The sequence below is a fragment of the Acomys russatus genome, chromosome 17 (assembly GCF_903995435.1).
Source record: "Acomys russatus chromosome 17, mAcoRus1.1, whole genome shotgun sequence".
Taxonomy (NCBI): domain Eukaryota; kingdom Metazoa; phylum Chordata; class Mammalia; order Rodentia; family Muridae; genus Acomys; species Acomys russatus.
In genome coordinates, this window is record NC_067153.1 from 36694908 (window position 1) to 36715591 (window position 20684).

The following is a 20684-nucleotide window of genomic DNA, read 5'->3' on the forward strand; positions in this document are numbered from 1 at the left end:
TGGACACAGTGCAAAGCCAGCTGACCTTTACAGTCTTTGAACATATTGAATTAGTAGCCTCAGCACTAACAGTAATTACTTAAAGTGACATAGTGAAAAGGCCATTGTGTTTCATAAAATCTCCATGGAAATGGAGACTCATAAGCTTGTCATGATAAACACATTTTGACTGGATATCTTAACTTTATTTGTGAAGTAAATTTCCATGTCAAGCCATTCACTTCCTTGCTCCTGACACAAGAGCCTCTGCTGGTCTCCTGACTGTTGATCTGTGTGAAAACTACTCAGTAATGGCCTAAGCACACGCTACACTCGGATATGTAATTATGCTTCAGAGCTAAAACAGAGGTCTGAGAAGGACTGCTGTGAGCCATTCTATGATTGTTATGAATAAAGTTTTATTAGAACACAGCCAAAGTAAGCCCTATGGCTGACTGTCTTCCCACTACAATAAAAGAGTTGCTAGTACACAGCATAGAAAGCACAGAATCTAGAATATTTGTTCTCTGGCTGTTTACAGAAGCAGTTTGCCTGTGGATAATTTCACTAAAGCTCTTTAAATCAATGCTGATCATGCTGACCTGTGGTCATCAGGATAGCTACCAAGACAGTTACAAGACTTTGATAATATGTAACACGTGTTTATTTAAACCCTAAGGTTCTCTTCAGCTTCTAAAATTTGGGCAGAGGCAAGTGACGTGTGTGTGTGTGTGTGTGTGTGTGTGTGTGTGTGTGTGTGTGTGTGTGTGTGTGTGTGTGTGTGTTTCCCCAATAAGAGAGTAGTTTATTATCGTGTGAGGAGTAAACCAGTACAAAACACATCTTACGCTTGACTTGTGCTCAAAGGCCACACAACTACAAAATACAGATTAGGAAAATCCCTCAGAGATAAAGACAGAGGCCACCACACTGCCCCAGGCCTGGCCCATTTGTTCGCCTTTCTTCAGGCACTCTCAGCAACCCAGGTTTGCTGGGTCTTCCACAGGAGCTGAAGCAGGGGGTCCACCTGCCCTCAGGGTAAAAGTAAGAGTGTGCTGCTGACAGTGCTTGTGGGCACACTCTAGGTTCTCCATCACTTCAACCAGTAGGCTGTGCCCACTCCACACCTGGGCCGGGTGCCTCGAAGCCCAGGGCAGTGAAGCGCGCGTGCAGGTGGTGGTAAGAGGGCAGGTAGGGTAGGTACACGCGCAGATGGTCTTCTGTCCACATGGTAGCGCTTCAGGATGGCTTCTTGTCCTTCCAGGAGAATGCTCCTTAGGAGTGGCAGGTGCTCTGGAGTGAGGTCTAGAAGTGATCTGATACCCCGGCGATGACAGACAGCCATCAAATACAGGTCACCCAGCTGCTGCTGGTTCCACTTGAGGTCTAGAACGAGGACAAAGCCATCAGAAGGATCTGAGTTCTCGTAAACAATCTGGTCAGTTTCAGCCTTCTTGTCAAGAATGTTATATACCTACTGGATGCTGATGCTCTGGGACTCCAGGTGAGGTACAGTGACGCTCCTATAGTCATCTCCAGTCTCTCAGATCAGGCGGACATCCTGACACATGTATTTCTCCAGGTGTTTGTGGCAGGGTACACCACGATTGTCTTTACATGACTCAGATGCCTTGGAGGAAACAGGTTATAGGTGCTATAGACATCATTGACGAACTGCAGCTTGAGCTCAGGGCTCCGGGATAGGAGCTGCGCCACGTGTTCTACCTGAAACGGTGTCTTCTCCAGGATCACAGCAGCATCCTCTCCGTGTGTATCCCCATAGTCCTCATTCACCTTACCATGGAGGAAAATTATTTTGTCCCGCGCAGACTCCCTCAGCACTTTTTGTACTCTAAAGCCAGAAAACAGTAAGCAGACAGGGGCAAGGTACCACTGCCAACGCCTGCTTCCTACTCCTCGGTGCTGGGGGTTTCTGCCTCCTCTGCCTCCGGTTCTGCTTTTTCTTGAGTCGAGGCACTGTATCTGCCATACTGCCTGGCAGGAGCAGCACCCGCATGCCTGACGTGTATTCTTTTATTTTCTTTTTCTTCTTTCTTTCTTTCTTTCTTTCTTTCTTTCTTTCTTTTAATGTATTAATTTATTCATATTACATCTCAATGGTTATCCTCTCCCTTGTATCCTCCCATTCCTCCCTCCCTCCTATTTTCCCCTTACTCCCCTCCCCTATGACTGTGACTGAGGGGGACTTCCTCCCCCTGTATATGCTCATAGGGTAAGGAGTGACTTATTCATTACTGTAATAAATGCCCTGAAAAATTCAACTTAAGGGAGAAAACTAAATTTTACTTACAGTTGCAGAGGGATACACTTTATCAAGGCAGGGAAAACATGGGGTCAAGCAGAGGAAACTGACTGGTCACATTGCATCCACACTTAGGAAGGAGAGAGTGAAACCAGAGTTGAGACAATATTAAGCTCCCTACCCCATCCCAATTGCTCCACTTTCTCCAGTGAGGCGCCACCTCCTAAGGGTTCCACGATTTCCAAACAGTGCCACTGGCTAGGGACTAAGTGTTTAAGCATGCAGCCTATGTGAGACATTTTGCAGTCAAGCCCAAACATGGTCATGCCCAGATTTTAAGCACGAACGTGGAAAATTGGCCGTATTGTTCTTCATTTGTTCTTATTTTTTTCCTTTCTGAGTTAATCTACTTTTCTATTTACCAGAAATACCACATGTGGTATGGTGTACTACAAAAAATAAAAAAAAAAAAAAAAAAAAACAACGCAATTTCTTCTCATCATACAATTTTAAACACATTAACATTTGTATAGGAATGAAATCCTTCCAATAATAGAAATGGTGAATAGGAGCAGGTCCCATTGAAAGGACTGACTCTTCTGGACAAAGAAGACTGCAATTAAGTAGTCCTATCAATAATTCCTGACAGTTCTAACACAGTATAGATTTCTGTAAAAATAAACTTTAGAATCAACTACAAAGAGAATTAGGGAAAACTGGCGTTTCCTAGGAAGAAATGAATTCTACTTACATACTATAGCTAAAGGAAAGGATTAATCCAACATTTGACAAGATGGAAAGAGTTGTCAGTTTCAGAGTGAGTTTAAATAGGAATGAGGTGGGAGTTAGGAATCTGAATTTTAAACCCTTCCCCATGTTCTCATGGAGATGGCCTTTAACTGTGCTTTGTGATACCCATGTTACTTTTCCCCCCGGTAGTACAGATGCATGCAACCTGCCTGACAATCAATTTAAGACAGACGAAGTAATATACACATATAATAAAGGGAGAAAATTCTGTTTTGAAAGATTTGGCAAAGTAATCAAATTTTTAACATAGTAGTTAAATTTTTGCTAGACTTAGACATTGAAACCTTTTTCTGTCATTGTGTCAGCCACCTGTTAACTGTATCCACTGTAACTTGTACTAGTTAGTGTTGCAGTTGGGATGCCAAAACACCAGGACTGAAAGCAACTCATGTGTTGGGATGGGAGGCTTGTGCTTTAGTTTATACTCCTGATAACAGTTCATCACTGACAGAAGTCAGGGCAGAAGCATAAATAGGGCAGGAACCTGGAGGCAGGAACTAGGGCAGAGGCCATGAAGACATGCTTCTTACTGCCTTGTTTTCCATGGCTTGCTGATCCTCCTTCCTTAGATCATGTAAGACCACCAACCCTGAGGCGAGATCGCTCACAGTAAGTTTGGCCCTCCTATATCAATAATAAATCCAGAAACTGTACCACAGGCTTTTTCAAAAACCAATTGAGTGTGAAGGAGGGCAGTGGTTTTTGTTTGAGCTTCCATCTTCTAAATTGACTTCTAAATTGATTTTTTTTTTTTTTTGTTTATGGTTTGTGCTTTGAGATTTTAACACATTTTCTTTATTAAGTAGTAAACAATATTTTTCTATTAATTATTAGTGTTTTACTCTTCACAGTGAAATTTAATCCCAATTTTAAAATAACCATTGTATTATTGGCAAATTTCTATACTCGTTCTTCCTAAGCTGTCTTTGAAACTAGGACATGCTCGTGTAGTCCCAGCTGGGAGTGAGACCCCATCCCAGACCCCATGTTCTCTAGCTAGAAGAGTTAGCCAGCACTGACTGCCCAGCACTTCACACCACACAGTATTCACACTCAAACACAGGGCCCCTCCTACACCCATCCAAGCTAGGCTCCATAATCATGTTTGCTGATGGTTAGTTTTTGTTTGTTTATTTACAAAGCATACATTTATGATTGATTTACGATGATTTTACTCATTATATATATCACAAAATCAACCATGTGCATGGACGTCTTCTTGTTGTTCTTTGATCCCTTTTGTTGATGTATTTTGTTTTTTAAATAACTTATATGGTATTATATTTGAATTACTGTCTATGGAAATACATACTTTGTGGCCAGTTGACATATAATGTAATGTTAAGTAATTCCACCCAAGTCTACTAAATAGGTTTCTATATACTAATTTCATCATATAGATTCCATATTTTTAAGACCAAAATATGGTTAGTTTTAGTTGTTTGTCCAGCTTTGGACAGTATTCCATCTTTGATTAGATCAGAGCGTTTCCTCACCCAGCAGGTAGCTCGCCACATAGTAAGCTTTGATACTCTTTGAAGTAGAATGGAAGTGCTTCCAGGAGCAAATATGTCTCATTGTCAAAAAGCATTAATAAAATCTTTAAATGCTATATTCTGTAGATCTCTGAGGTGTTGGAAGACCATCTATCTATCTATCATCTATCTATCTATCTATCTCTTATCTGAATGGTTTCTAGCTATTCTTATCTGTCAATCTGGGAAACACATTTTTGTAATTAACTAAACTAGCATCTAACATAACCATGAGTTTTATTGTCTGACTGCTAATATACATTTCTTAATTATCTTACACAGGTGGTAATAGCGGCTTTTAAAAGGACTAGACTTTAACATTGCAGTTTTAAGAATTACATAGCATGTTGTAACCAAGTATAATCATAACTCTGTATTAATATGCAAATATCTATACCAATGTAATATTTATGGATTATAAATGTTCTTTGATCTAAAAGTAGATTCAATAATCTACCCTTTTATTTATCATTCCTATAGCCAATCCCTTTAAGAAAATAACAAATATCTATCACCCATAGAATGATGAAAAAAAAAAATACCCATTCCCTCCTTAGGAATGGGATGTAGTTTTCTTAAACTGCTTCCTGCTCATTTGGGATCTAGTTTTTCTTTTTGGGTACCCAAGATACCTGGGATATTGTCCAGTCTTGAGAAAGCTAGCTGTAACTTTTGATGTCCAGTCTCTGCATGCTGAGAAAGTTCAGAGCTTAACTGAAGTGCTAACTGGAACAGTCTGTGATGCTGGGTGTTCTAGATAGCCATTTTTAAATTGCAGATTTTTGAGAAAACAGTTATTGAGGTCATCTATGATGTTAGATCACCTGGGATACTTATTATTTTTGGTGTCTGGTCCTCTTGCCCTGCAAAAAGATTGAACTTTCAAAGGTATTATACATTTTTGTTTTAATGTATGTATAGGCTGTGCACTAAGCACAGTTTGAGACTATTATGTAAAATAAATTTTTTATCTATGTCACTTAAAATGATGTCATGATAAGTCCTGAGCAATTTGTAGTCAAAGATACAGCATGTATAGCTAGCTAGTCCTGGCTGAAGACATTTTCATGTCTTAGTCAGTCTCAGAACTGTGCCTGTGTACAGAGAACAGCAGATTTTGTTACCTGTCCTGTTTGGTCTTCTTATCTTTCCTTCTGACTTTAGCAATGATCTTCAAGAGGGCTTCCTAAAAGAACAGCCTTTCTGGGGCTTTTATGTATCAGTTTTTTATTTTCTTCTCCTTCCCTGGCTGACAGAAAGTCCAGCCCTATTCTCTCCCTTGCTCAGGGATTGGCTGTAAGCTGCTTTATCGGTGTCTTAGGGGACAATTGAGGAGCAGTATTTATGCAATATTGAGACAAGAGATTCTCAGAACAAGGCAACCAGACATGGGGGCAGCGGAGGGGGCAGGAATATATGGAAATTAGCATTTGAATTACACAATAACCTTATGTCTACAAAGAATCATTCAAAAGCAAAGACATGGTGGTCTACCCACAGAGCCCAAGTAGAAGGCATGGTGATAGTTATAGGTATTATGATATCATGGTCAAGTTTGGGAGTAAGCAGACAGTTTGTGTTCTATTGAGTCCCAGAGCTAAAGGCTTCTCTATGAGATGGACAGCTGGAGTTAGGTTCACCAACTGTAATCAAAGTAAACAAAGTGACAGTGAAAGCATCTTTATATGCAATATAAGAAGTATTCTTAGACTAGGGGCCTTGACCAGCCCAGTCTAAACTGCAACAAACTCTTTCAAGTAGAAACATGAAAACAGGGACAAAAGGAATGTAAGAAATGCATGATATGCCTTCTAATTAAATTCTACACCTGTAAAGAGCGTTACCGGAGATCAGTAGTCGAGGGAATTTCACCCAGAGTAGGTTTTTTAAAAATAGTAGAATTTGGAAAATATTCTCAAAGACTAAATCAGGAAAAAGCATCATCAAGCAGAACAATTAATTTTGACATATGTGCTCAGAAATGAGGCAAAACATGGATATGAAAAGGAACAACTGAGGTCATTGAGAGTGAGTTCTGGGAGGAGCTGTGTAGGGGAGAGAGGTCAATGTGGTCTGAATACATTGTATTAGCAAAATTTCCAAAGGAAATGTATTTGTAAATGAATGAATGTTTGTACCAGAAAAAAAAAAAAAAAAAAAAAAAAAAAACCACTTACACATGTCTTTTTAAAAAGAAGAAGGCCAAATAAAAAGTAATGGGAAAGTAATTTCAATATTGCCTGAATATATTAGCGAACCTTGGAGTGTTTAGCTGTACACTTCTTTTGATTCAGTTTTATCTTTCACTTAGAAAAGCCCAGTCCACCATCATATGCAAATTTCCTCTTTAATTACCAGAAAAATATACCTCTTTTTTATGTGGATTTGAAACACACACACACACACACACACACACACACACTCCTTATGAGCAGTTAGCATTTACTAGTGCTTGTGCTTACCACTGAGCATGCACTCTCCACCAACTTTCCGACGATGTTCCCTCATACTTGCGAGGGGTAAGATAGATGCTCTTCTTGGAGATGAGCCCTCAGCTGTGTCTCTTTCCCATCACCTTAGGCAGCCTCTGCATTCATTGCATTCCCTTCATAGGGAACTGAGAGAAAGTGTAGATTGACCAGGATGGGAAGGAAATAAAGATGGGCAAGAAAATGATCATAAACAAAATTGTCAGAAGACAAATTTAATTTTAAACAAAAAGATAGAAATATATCACAAGGGGAAAATAGGGTCTCCAAATCCATACATTAAAATAATCCATACATTGAAAAAAAAACAAAACAAAACAACTAAGATAATTTTCAAGTTATTTTTAAATTTAGTTTGATACCCTATGTCATCCTTTCTTATAACTGCAGCCTCAGGAATATGCAATTGGTATAAAATAAAATATGCATTCGTTTGGAACTTGGAGGTGTAGGTAATAAGCAGGTGGTTGGAAGGTAGCCTGGATAAGAAGATGGCTTGTAGGACAGTCCTGATTCAAGCTGCCTTTACTTTAAAAAAGAAAAGAAGAGGAAAGAATGAAAAATTGTTTCACTCTGTTCTCTTGTAGTATGTTTTGGGATTCCTAATCTATCACTTAAAACACATTGTAGATTAGTGTTGGCTACCATGTTTTCTTAAATTGTAGGAAAATAATGATTGCTACTATGTTGCTTAACTTCATTTCTCCACTGCTTAATGCAAATTTACAGAAAATCTTCTTTTAAGTTTGTTATTAATTTCATTTTATTGGAATACAAATAACTTTCATTGTGACATTTTCACACTTGAATGACTGTATTTTTCTCATATGTGCCCCTGAGCACCCTACCTCAGAAATTCTTAGTAAATTTTGATAAAAGGACAAATTCAGGAATCTATAAAATGTTCTTTTTTTCCACACATACAAAAAAACAAGCAGCTTTGATTGCAGTATTACAAAACACTTTCCATTTGGCAATATTTTACAACGCACTTAGCTTTAAGGGTTTGGAAAGAAAAGGTGGGAAACTAAAAGGGGAAATTTCAATGGACCTTTCTAAAAGGAAAATTGTCCCCAGCCCTCCCACCCAAATAAAATCCCCAATGTCAATTTCACAACCGAGAGGCCATGAGGAAAGCAGCAGGCAAACTCTGACAGCTTTACTGTGGGCCACGTCAGAGAAGAGGGGTATTCAGTACGGTCATTAGCACGCGGATCATTTCTGTGGTCATTTCTTCCTCCCACTTTGCCTCCATAACGCCCACTTCAGTCTCCTCCATAGCCACCTCCACTTCAGTCTCCTCTGTAGCCTCCACTTAGACCTCCACCATAGCCTCCACTTCCACCACCACCACCACCAGTCTCCTTCATATGCCCCACTGCTTCGGTCTTCTCCGTATCCTCCTCAATCGCCTCTGAAGCCTCCTCTATCACTTCCATAGCCGCCTTGATCTCTTCCAGAGCTACCCCCCCTCAATCTCCACCATAACCCCTTCGCTCTCCACCATAACCCGCTCGGTCTCCACCATAGCTGCCTCCTCTATCTCCACCATGGCTACCTCCACTTCTGTCTCCACTGTAGCTACCTGTCTCCACCTCTGCCCCTACGACCTCTGTAGCCCCTTTCTACACTGTAGCCTCTTGCCCGGAAATCTCGCCCTGAGGGACCAGAGTCTTCTGGTCTAGGCTCATTGCACTGATTGTAGGAATTCCTCCGAGCAAAGTTCGTATTTCCACATGACAGATTAGGGCAAACCCAATCTGTATTCTTGGGGGTCTTCACCTCGATTCTTAAAACCTCCACGTCCTCTATAGCTTCCATAATCTCATTGTCCACCTCTACGTTCCCCATCTCTCATGAATTCAGGCCTTCTGATGACAAATGACATTTTAATGATGCTTCCATGGAATTCTTTTCCATCAAACCAATCAATGGCCGCCTTAGCTGATGGAGGGTTATCAAATGACGCTGTTGCTTCCCCTTTTTTACTTCCCCATGTCTTTGTCTCTGTAAAGATTTATCATTGGCTTTCCAGTCTTTCTGTTAGCCTTGATAATTCCTATTTGCTTAAAGAGTTCTCCCACTTGATCTGTAGACACACCCTCCCCAAGTCCTTGCACAAAGATTGTGTTGTTATCTGAGTTATCAGACACTGACTCAGCATCTGGGCTGGGTCCATAATCCCTGTGGCCACCAAAATTTTTGAAGCCACCACGGTCACCACCACTTAACCCTGTCACAGGACCTCTTCCATCCTTGTCATATCCCCCACGCCCTCTACCTCCTCCCTGTGACCGCCATATCTTCTATTATCTTCTCCATACCTACTCCCATCACGACAGTCATCTTGTGTGTGGTGGCTGTAGTTTTCCCTTTGTTAATGGTAAGACTGCTGGTTTTGATTACAGGAATCATGTTGCTGATAATTGGACTGCTCATCTTATGAGCCTTGATGCTGACCATAGCCTGACTCATGAGAATCTTGCTGACCATAGTCCTACTGGCCATATGAAGGTGCTCTTCCACCTTGGGCTCCAGATGATTCTGCAGTTTTTTTAAGATCTCATATATATTTATTGTTATTACATTATATATAAATATATATTTGCTAGGTAATAAGTTTCATTACAGTTTGTGTGATCACTTTCTATAACTATCTAAAGGTAGTTGACAGGCATTGCAGCAAACGTTTAGATTCTTTTTTAAAAAATATATTTTATTAATTTATTCGGATTACATCTTAATTCTCCACAATTGAGTGAAGAGTGGGGTCTGACTTTCACATGAACTCTGGTGCCCCATATTTGGCCACCTCCCCTGGATGGGGAGGCCTGGTGGCACTCAGAGGAAGGATAGCAGGCTACCAAGAAGAGACTTGATACCCTGTGAGCATATACAGGGGGAGGCGTTCCTTCTCAGTCACAGTCATAGGAGAGGGGAGTAAGGGGAAAATGGGAGGGAGGGAGGAATGGGAGGACACAAGGGATGGGATAACCATTGAGATGTAACAAGAATAAATTAATAAAATATATTTTTAAAAAAGAAAAACCATGAAAATTTTTTAATTCAACCTGTAACAACTGCTAAGAGGAAATATAAAGAAAAAGTGAAAGAAGTTCAAAGATTATCCGTGTGGGCGGGGAATACTCTTAAGGACTGTGAGATATAGACAACATGTGAGTGGATACAAAGGCAATTGTAATACCATAAGTCCTTCTCAAGCCTGCAGCGTGCAAGTGATTCATGACACAAAGTAAAGCTGTAGGAGACAAAAGGAAGACTTAGTGAAATTAGAAGACAATAGTACCTCTTAGATTCGTTCTTCATTCTCGGGGTAGTTTTTAAGGTCAATAGAAACTGTGTTCAGCACTGTTTTACATCCCCACGGCTCTACATAACAAATATTTATATCATCCTATAAGAAAAGGTGTAAGATCCCCAGATGTAGTTAACATATAAATATTTGCCCATAATCATAAAATATCTCGCATACTTTTCTTAGACTTAGACTTAGAAGTCTACTATATGCAAAGAAAGACCTGACAAGTTACATTTACGATCACACACAAAAAAAAAAACCACAGTTAAAGAAAGCCACTAAGTTGATCCATAATGATATGTATAGATGAAGGCAGAATTTTTCATTTTTATTATAAATGCTATCATTTTTAATGGTAACATATTCAATTTTATTCATATTTACCTGAAAACAACATCAGAAACATTCTTTTATTCCATTGTTTCTTCTAAAGAGAACTTGCCATAATTTACTGTTTCAAAATGCCATTTTTAAAGTATTGTAATGTACAAGAATCCTGGCAGCAGGAATCTCTTCAATGTTGATTCACTTTTATTTTTAAATTGTAGGTTGTTCTTCCTTAAAATTATTGGTGCTACGACAGTAATAACAATGTTGATTTTCATGAGCTTGCCACATACTGGGCAGGACACCAAGAATTCGATAAATCTCTGCTTCTCAGAGGCTGTGATACAAACTCTGGGTCTAATCTTCCGGTTCACCAGGATGGGAGGAGGGTTTGTAGACAAGCCCATGCTTGAAATTCAGTACAAAGTCAAAACTCTATGCATTAGTGATTTTAAACTGGATACATTTATGATGTGAAATGAATAAAAACCCTATTCTCTGATGCAAATGGCATATTTTAAATTATTGTTTCTTATACACAATAAAATGAAGCACCATGTAACATAACAAAATGCATTTTATTTGTGGATATTTCAAAACATGAAACAAAATAAAGATGAAGGAGATATAATTGACAGCTAACTCAAAGTCAGAAAATTACTTCCTCCACAGAGGTGTCACTTTTTCTTTCAAAAGGGAAAGAAGTTAAGTGCTTCAGCCTGAAATTTTCATTAAGTGACAATATACTAAAAACCAAAATATTTATATCCTAGTGAAGATCATACTTCCTACACAGCAAATCAATGGCATATTACCACAATTAAATAAAAGAAATTAAATGTTTTGTTTAAAAATACTCCAAACACTGAACTTTTAGCCCTTAGCAATAACTAGATGCCCAGAGGATACCCTCTCAAGAGAGCAGCTCCATCACCCGAGGGCTTAAGAGTCAATAACCTTACTCTATAGATAGATTCCAGACCATGTAAGACATGGGTAGAAGTTAAGGAAGAATGAGTAGAGCATAGATTCATGTTGGCTGAGTAATCAATCAGTGCCAGTAAAAGTTATTTTGGAAATAAATTTGATTGAATTTTGGAGCTATAAGAAAGGACTCTGCTATAAACAATTTTATTATTTTTGTTTCTATTAAGAGAAAAATATGTCCTGGAAATCATGAAATATAACTAATCAGGACTCAGTTCTAATTTTCCCAGGGACATAAACTTTATACAAAACAAAATCATTTAGAGGACATTTGTCTCATTTGACAGCTTTTATATATGCTAAAAATGTAATCTTTTCTTCTTTTTAAGATTTATTTATTATGTACACAGTATGCATCAGATGACATTATAAATGGTAGTGAGCCGCCATGTGGTTGCTGGGAATTGAACTCAGGATCTCTGGAAGAGCAGTCAGTGCTCTTAACCACTGAGCCATCTCTCCAGCCCCAGGTGTAATCTTTTCTACTTGCCATGATATTCACATTTTTATTTTAAATTTTTGTGTGTTTGACCTGTGCTTCATAATTGAAGAAAATAAAATTAATCTTTTTTGTTCTTTAACTAATTTATCTAATTTTTACTATACAAGTGGGAGTTAGAGATTATTCCCTAAAGAGAGATCTATTGAGTTAGCAAACAAAATAATAGTGCATTTTTATTACAGTGTCATTATTTTATAGATTTGGGTTAAAGCCTAAGAATTTGATTTTGTAAGCACATTGGCTTGAAAGACACAAAATTTTTTTCTTTGTGTACCATTTTTGTCCTCATGCAAATGACTACTTTCCCTTCCTAAGAGATTTTGTTTTGTGCTGAGATAATATCTCAGTATCACCAGAGTCTCAGTGCCACACTGTCGAGTGAGATCTAGATGCAGCGCATTATAAAAATGTCAACCTACTCCATCATCCAGGGACAGCCTTGCAAACGCATGCTTTATGAAGCACTTACTCTTTATTGGCTTTCAGTGGGCAAACAAAAATAGATAGTACACTGTAAAAAAAAAAAAAAGTTATACCTCTTGAGATGACATTCATAAGTTTTAGAAACTGTAACTAACAAACTCTCTGAAAGATCCAGAAGAATGTTTTAAAGTACAGTGTGCAAAGCCAAGTGCCTAATTTATGAGTCCCTTCACTTTCTCTGAGACCTTGGACGTGGCCCTGAACCTGTTGAGCACCCATTGTGTGAAAGCACTACTTGAAGTTCTTTCCTTAATTAATTAATACAATCACTTGTTGCAGGTGAGATAGTAGAGGTACTGAGAAGCGGCTAACTTGCAGACTGATATACATATAATTTAAAAGCAGTACTCAAATTCCAGCCAAGGTCATTGACTCCTCACATAAGCTTAACTATGTTAAGCTATTTCATTTTAATACTATGGCTGAATTCATTTATTAGAAATGATTGAATATAATTCTTTGAGGTCATCAGCCATGCTTCCTTAACATAGATGGGGCTAGTGAAGGAGCATAGCATTCCATTTGGGTAATGGTGCCAACCACTGTACTCCACTCCCTTCTCTGAAGGCAAAAAAAAGCAAAAACAAACAAACAAAAACCACTGGTTTCAGAGGGTCTCTAAATCATCTGCTAATTATTGCCTCAAAGGTCTTAAAATGCATTAGTTACACTGACCTCTCTAACATTTAACCACAACTGATGGGTTACTGCAAATAAATCAGGAAACGTCTGCTTGCATCTCACACTCACAGCACAGAATATGAGGCACTTCATGAAGCCTTTTGTGGGATAGCTCCCATCCTTGGTTCCAAGCATTGAGACCTACATAGGCAGCCTGCCCATCCACTCTCCTTTTTGCTTACTTAAAAAAAAAAAAATGAGAACGCATGTCTCTTCTTGTCTGGAATCCCTCTCTTGCATTAGCAGCCTGAACCCTATGCTATCCTGTTAGTTAGAAAACCTACATATTGGTTTTGGCTTTCCTACTATAGTCCTAGGCATACTTGTGGTTCTGAAACTTCTCCTGTATCCTCACAGACCACCGCAATTTATAAGAGCCAAACTTCTTTTTCAGGGTATCACTCACATTTTTTTAAAAGAAGGGCTTCTCCCTACTTGCATATTCACATTATTTCTCTCTCTCTCTCTCTCTCTCTCTCTCTCTCTCTGTGTGTGTGTGTGTGTGTGTGTGTGTGTGTGTCTCCAACATCTCTGGCTCTCTCTCTAATCTGTAACCTCTTCTTAAAGGATTACTGTTGTGCGTACATATATTAACATTCGGTTTGCTGGCCAGGATCCTACCAATAATATTCCAAAGAAGCACTTTTTACTGAGGTTATATATAGCCTACTAGTAGCTACATCATGTCCTATCTTACCTGAAATGGTGCATGCTAATTCTGGAACAAAAATTTCATTCCTCATAAGAAACTTTTGATCCACATCAATACATTCAACTGTCTAATCAGCTGTTTTCTTAAAGTCCCATAAAGCTAGACTCAGCATTCCTTCAAATGCATTTAGATGGCCTTCATTTCATTAGGTTCAATAATGTACACACTTTTGCAAGTCACTTTCCTGTAGGTATAATGTTATTGTGCACTGTGTAAAGATTCAAATGCTAATTTCTATGCACCACAAGCCCCCAATATCTGGTTGCAATCCTTGTTCTGGAAATCTTTTCTCTAAATTTTGCTTCCAAATTGTTCCCTGATACGTCAATAAATCAGCTTAAGAGCCAATGACTGAGGAGGAGAGAAAATAGGGCTGGACTTTCTGCCAGCCAGGAGAAAAGAAGATACTGAGGATTCCACCAGGACCAGAGGTCCAGGAGAGAAAGAGCAACTGGTATAGAGAAAGCCATAGAATGCAAGTATCTCGGGGATTTTGGCAAAGATGAAGTCAGATTAGCTTAGAGGGTTAAGAATAGAATAATAACTGCTCGGTATTGTACCTTAAAGCTTGTTACGTAAATAACATAATCTAGTCTCAATTATTTGGGTGTTAGCCAGGTTAAGAGAAAACTGCAAAACACACACACATACACACACACACACACACACACACACACACACACACACACACATACACACACACATTGCCAAGATTCAATAATTTTGCAATGTTACTTCCTTTGTACTTTCCCTACATTCAGCCATTGATCACAAAGAGCTTATCAAAAAATAGAACCCGATCCACCATATAGACAAACTAAAAGAAAAACCACATGCTCACCTCATTAGATACTTAAAAAGCATTTGACAAAAATCCAATGCCTCTCCATGTTAAAAGTCTTGAAGATATCAGGGATACAAGGTGTGTATCTAAACACAATAAAGGCTATACACAGCAAACCAATAGCTAACATCAAATTAAATAGAGAAAAACTTAAAGCAATTTCACTAAAATTAGGGAAAAGACAAGAATGCCTGCTCTCCCCATATCTACTCAAAGTAGTACTTGAAGTTCTAGCTCACGCAATAAGACAAGTAAGGAGATCAAGGGGACACAAACGGAAAAGGAAGAAGCCAAAGTATCAATATTTGCATATGATGTGATTGTATACACGCACAACCCCCAAAATCTACCATAGAACTCCTACAACTGATAAACGCCTTCAGCAATGTAGCTGAATACAAACATAGCTCAAAAAAATCAAGTATCCCTTCTTTACACAAATGATAACTGTGCTGAGAAAGAAACTAGAGAAACAACACCCTTCACAATAGCCAAAACTAATATAAAATATCTTGGGGTACCTCTAACCAAGCAAATGAAAGACTTGTATGACAAGAACATTGAGACTGTGAAGAAAGAAACTGAAGAAGATTTCAGAAGATGAAAAGATCTCCCATGTTTATGGATCAGTAGGATTAACATAGTAAAAATGGCCATCTTACCAAAAGCAATCTATAGGTTCATTGCAATTCCCATCAAAAAATGCCAACAAAATTTTTTACATACCTGGAAAGAGCAAGTCCCAAATATATATATATGATAGCTAAAATAATCCTATACAATAAAAGAACTTCTAGAGGTATCACCATACCTGATTTCAAGCAATAGTAATAAGAGACACATGGTATTTGCATAAAAAGACAAGATGATTAATAGAATCAATTTGAAGACCTAGAAATAAATCTACACACCCATGAATACTTGATTTTTGACAAAGTCAAACTATGCAATGGAAAAAAGAAAGCATCTTCAACAAATGGTGCTGGTCTAGCTAAATGTCTCCATGTAGAAGAATGCAAATAGACCCGTATTTTCACCCCACACAAAATGCAAATTTAAGTGGATCAAAGACCTAAATATAAAACAGGATACACTAAATCTAATAGGAGAGAAATAGGGAAATACCCTTAAATGCATTGGTACAGGAGACAACTTCTAAATATAACAGGAACAACTGAGGCATGAAAATCAACAATAACTGGGACCTCTTGAAACTGAAAAAGTTCTGTAAGGCAAAGGACACCATCAATAGGACAAAATAGCAGCCTATAGAATGGGAAAAGATTTTCACTGACCCTGCATCTGACAGAAGGCTAATATCCAAAATATATAAAGATCTCAAGAAATTAAACACCAACAAACCAAACAACCCAATTAAAAGTGAGGTACACAACTAAACAGAAAATTCTCAACTGAAGAATTTCTAATGGCCTTGAGTAATCAAGGAAATGAAAATCAGAATGACTCTGAGATTCCATCTTACACCTTCCAGAATGGCTAAGATCAGAAACTCGGGTAACAGCTTATGCTGGCTAAGATGTGGAGCAAGAAGAGCACTCCTCTATTGCCAATAGGAATACAAACTTGAACAATCACTTTAAAATCAATCTGGTGGTTTCTCAGAAAATTGAGAATGCTTCTACCTCAAGACCCCAAAAGATGTTCCACCGTACTACAAGGACACTTGTTCAACTAGGTTCACAACAGCCTTATTCCTAATAGCCAGAAACTAAAAAAAAAAAACAAAAACAAAAAACAAAACAAACAAATAAAAAACATAGATGTCCCTCAACCAAAGAATGGGTAAAAGTGTGGTACATTTACAAAACAGAATCCTACTCAGCTATTAAGAACAAAGACATTATGAAAACTGCAGGAGAATGGGATGGAACTAGAAAATACCATGCTGTGTGAGGTAACCCAGACCCAGAAAGACACGCACGGTTTGTGCTCACTTATGCATGGACGTTAAACATAAAGTACATGCTAACCATGCTACAAACCAAGACCCAAAGATGCTAAGTAACGAGGAGGGCCCAAGAGAGGATGCTTGAATCTCACTCGGAAGGGGAAGTAAAATAGACACCTGAGGTAAACAGAGGGCAGGAACTGGGTGGGAGAGGGCGTGGGAAGGAGAAGGTACAGGGAGAGAGAATGTAAATCATTGTTGGGGAGGGCATCTCTGAGAAGAGGGAAGGCTCCCAGTAGTCTATAAGGGTGACCCTAGCTGAGACTTTGAGAAGCAGGTGATACAGAGCCTCAAATTGCCACCTTCTGTAGCCAGGGTAGGCTTCCAATGGAGGGAGGGGGCCTTAAACCAAGCCATAAAACATTCCATCCAAAAATTTTTCTGACTACAAGAACTATAGGGATAAAGATGGAGCAGAGATTGAGGGAATGGAAAAACCAACGATTGGCCCAAATTGAGACTTCACCCTATAGGAGACAACCAAACCCTGACACCGCCATTAAAGAGGCTCTGCTATGATTGCAGACAGGAGCCTAGAATGACCGTCTTCTAAGAGACTTCATCCAGCAACTTACGGAAACAAATGCAGAGACCCACAGAAACAATAGGTGGAGTCTGACATGTATGGTGAAAGAGTTGGGGGAAGGATTGTGGGAGCCAGAGAGGTCAAGAATACCACATGAAGACCAGCAGAGCAAGTAAAACTGGTCCATGGGGGCTCATGGAGACTGAACCACTAAGCAAAGAAGCATGCATGATCTGGACCTCTGCCCCTACACATATGCAGCAGATAATACAGCTTGCTCTTTTATGTGGCTTCTCTAAAATTGGAGTGGGGGCTGTCTCTGACTCTGCTGCCTGCCTTTGGATCCCTTTCCTATAGATGGGCTCCCTTCTCTTTCCTCATTGGTAGAAGAAGTGCTTAGTCCTGCTGTGACTTGATGTGCCAAGGTAATATGCTACCAAAAGGGGGGGCCTCCCCCTTCTCCGAGGAGAAGGAGATGTGGGAATGGGGGAGGGGGTGTGAGGTTGGGACTGGGACGGAAGGATGGAGGAGGCTGTCATCAGACTGTCAAATGATTAAAAAAACAAATTAGTGGGGAAAATGTTTCTAAAAAGAAATAGAAACCTAGCACAAAACAACATACACAGATTTGCTAGGACAATACATAATACCATCAGTCAATTATGTTTTCTGTAGATAGAGATCTAAGTAGTGAATTTTGATAACTGTCACATCTGACATCTTACTTTACTATAGTCCACAACAAATTAAGATTCTTGGAATAGTACAATAAAAGATGCCCTGGAGGAATCTCCATACCTGATCTCAAACTGTACTATAAAGCAATAGTCATTAAAACAGCATGGTACTGGCACAGCAACAGGCTGGTTGATCAGTGGGATCTAATCGAAGACCCAGATATCAATCCACACACATATGGTCTCTTGATTTTTGACAAAGAAGCCAAATCCATTCAATGGAAAAAGGATAGCATCTTCAACAAATGGTGTTGGTCTAACTGGAGGTCTATGTGTAAAAAAATGCAACTGGACCCATATTTGTCACCTTGCACAAAACTCAAATCCAAGTGGATTAAAGACCTCAACATAAAACCAGAGACACTAAGTCACTTAGAAGAAAAAGTGGGGAAGAGCCTGGAACATATTGGCACAGGAGACAACTTCCTGAACAGAACACCAACGGCCCAGGCCTTAATGTCAACCATTAATAAATGGGACCTCATGAGGGTGAGAAGCTTCTGTAAGGCAGGAGACACTGTCAAGAGAACAAAGCGACAGCCTACAGACTTGGAAAAGATCTTCACCAACCCTACATCTGACAAAGGTCTAATATCCAAAATACATAAAGAACTCAAGAAATTAAATACCACCAAACCAAATAACCCAATTGAGAAATGGGACTTGGAACTAAACAGAGAATTCTCAACAGAGGAATATCAAATGGCTGAGAAACACTTAAAGAAATGCTCAACCTCCTTAGTCATCAGGGAAATGCAAATCAAAACAACTCTGAGATTCCATCTTACACCCATCAGAATGGCTAAGATCAAAAATTCAAGTGACACCACATGCTAGCGAGGATGTGGGGAGAGAGGAACACTCCTTCATTGCTGGTGGGAATGCAAACTAGTACAGCCACTTTGGAAATCTATCTGGTGCTATCTCAGAAAAATGGGAATAGGGCTTCCTCAAGACCCAGCTATTCCACTCCTTGGAATATACGCAGAAGATGCTCCCAGCACACAATAAGAAAATTTGCTCAACCATGTTCATAGCAGCCTTATTCATAATAGCCAGAACATGGAAACAGCCTAAGTGTCCATCAGTAGAAGAATGGATAAAGAAACTGTGGTACATATACACTATGGAATACTACTCAGCTATTAAAAACAAGGAATTCCAGAAATTTGCGGATAAATGGATTGAGCTAGAAATGATCGTAATGAGTGAGTTAACCCAGAGGCAGAAAGACTCAAATGTTATATACTCACTTATATCTGCATACTAGCCCAAGGGGCATGTCCCACGAAAGCCTTCACTTACCAGGAAACTGAACAGAGGGGAGGACATCCTATTGGGACTCTAAATGAGAGAAGCATGGAAGAATAGCAAAGTAGAAGGATCCAGAGGGTCCTAGAAACCTACAAGTAGAACATTATGATAGGCAGATTTGGGCCCAGGGGTCCCGCTCAAACTAAGGCACCTGCCAAGGACAATACAGGTGGTAAACTTTAAACCCCTACCCAGATATAGCCAACGGCCAGAACATTCTCCACAGTTGAGTAGAGAGTGGGATATGACTTTCTCACATACTCTAGTGCCTCACATTTGACCATGTCCCCTGGAGGGGGAGACCTGGTGGCACTCAGAGGAAGGACAGCAGGTAGCCAAGAAGAGACTTGATACCCTATGAGCATACACAGGGGGAGGTAATCCCCTCAGGAACAGTCATAGGGGAGGGGAAAGAGGGGAAAATGGGGGGGGGGAAGAATTGGAGGATACAAGGGATGGGATAAACATTGAGATGTAACAAGAATAAATTAGTTTTTAAAAAAAATTTTTTAAAAGATTCTTGGCATAAAATAGATAACCAAGTCTGTTGTCTCTCACCAAACTTTCACTTTAAGACAGGACTCTAAAAAATAAAATAAAATAAAATAAAAATTTAAAAAAAGACAGGACTCTAGATCATCAAGTTATTAGAAGACTATCCCACACCTCTCATTAAGAACAAAAATTCTGTAGCTTATGGCTGTATTTTTCTCTCTCCTTTGAACACATTCATGATGATTACATTTTGAATTATGTAAGTTAAGCAAAGCTGCTCTGTATATGTTATATAAAGCAAAGCTCTGTGAAATAAAAAGTTTATCTGTGATATTGTAAGCATTTTGTATATTTTGTCATTGAGCACTAATGTGTGGCTGGAAAACTGAATTGACTTAAAATTTGTCCAAGTATGTTATGAAACTTTGATATATTCTTAGTTCCTTTCAGTCTCAGGAACAATTTATAACCATGTTCAAAAGGCATATGAAGCTCTATTTATAACAGCTGTTGTTTTTCCTATTAATGCATTTTAAATTGGCTTCTTTCTCCAGACTGACAACTTCATTACAGATCAGATTGTTGGGGATTTGACTACAAAAGGAACTCTGAATAATTATCATAGTATTCTACCTCTGAGAAAAGGTTATACTTCTCATAAACCCTTCTAAGCACAGGTAGTGTATAGTTCTTACGTATTTTCGACTAAATT

At 39.0% G+C, this 20684-nt stretch overlaps 2 pseudogenes; both read right to left on the reverse strand.

The window, feature by feature from the left end:
* Positions 1–943: 943 nt before the first annotated feature.
* LOC127201814 (m7GpppX diphosphatase-like) lies at positions 944–1969 on the reverse strand (annotated as a pseudogene).
* Positions 1970–8131: 6162 nt separating this feature from the next.
* LOC127201815 (TATA-binding protein-associated factor 2N-like) lies at positions 8132–11129 on the reverse strand (annotated as a pseudogene).
* Between the last annotated feature and the right edge of the window lie 9555 nt (positions 11130–20684).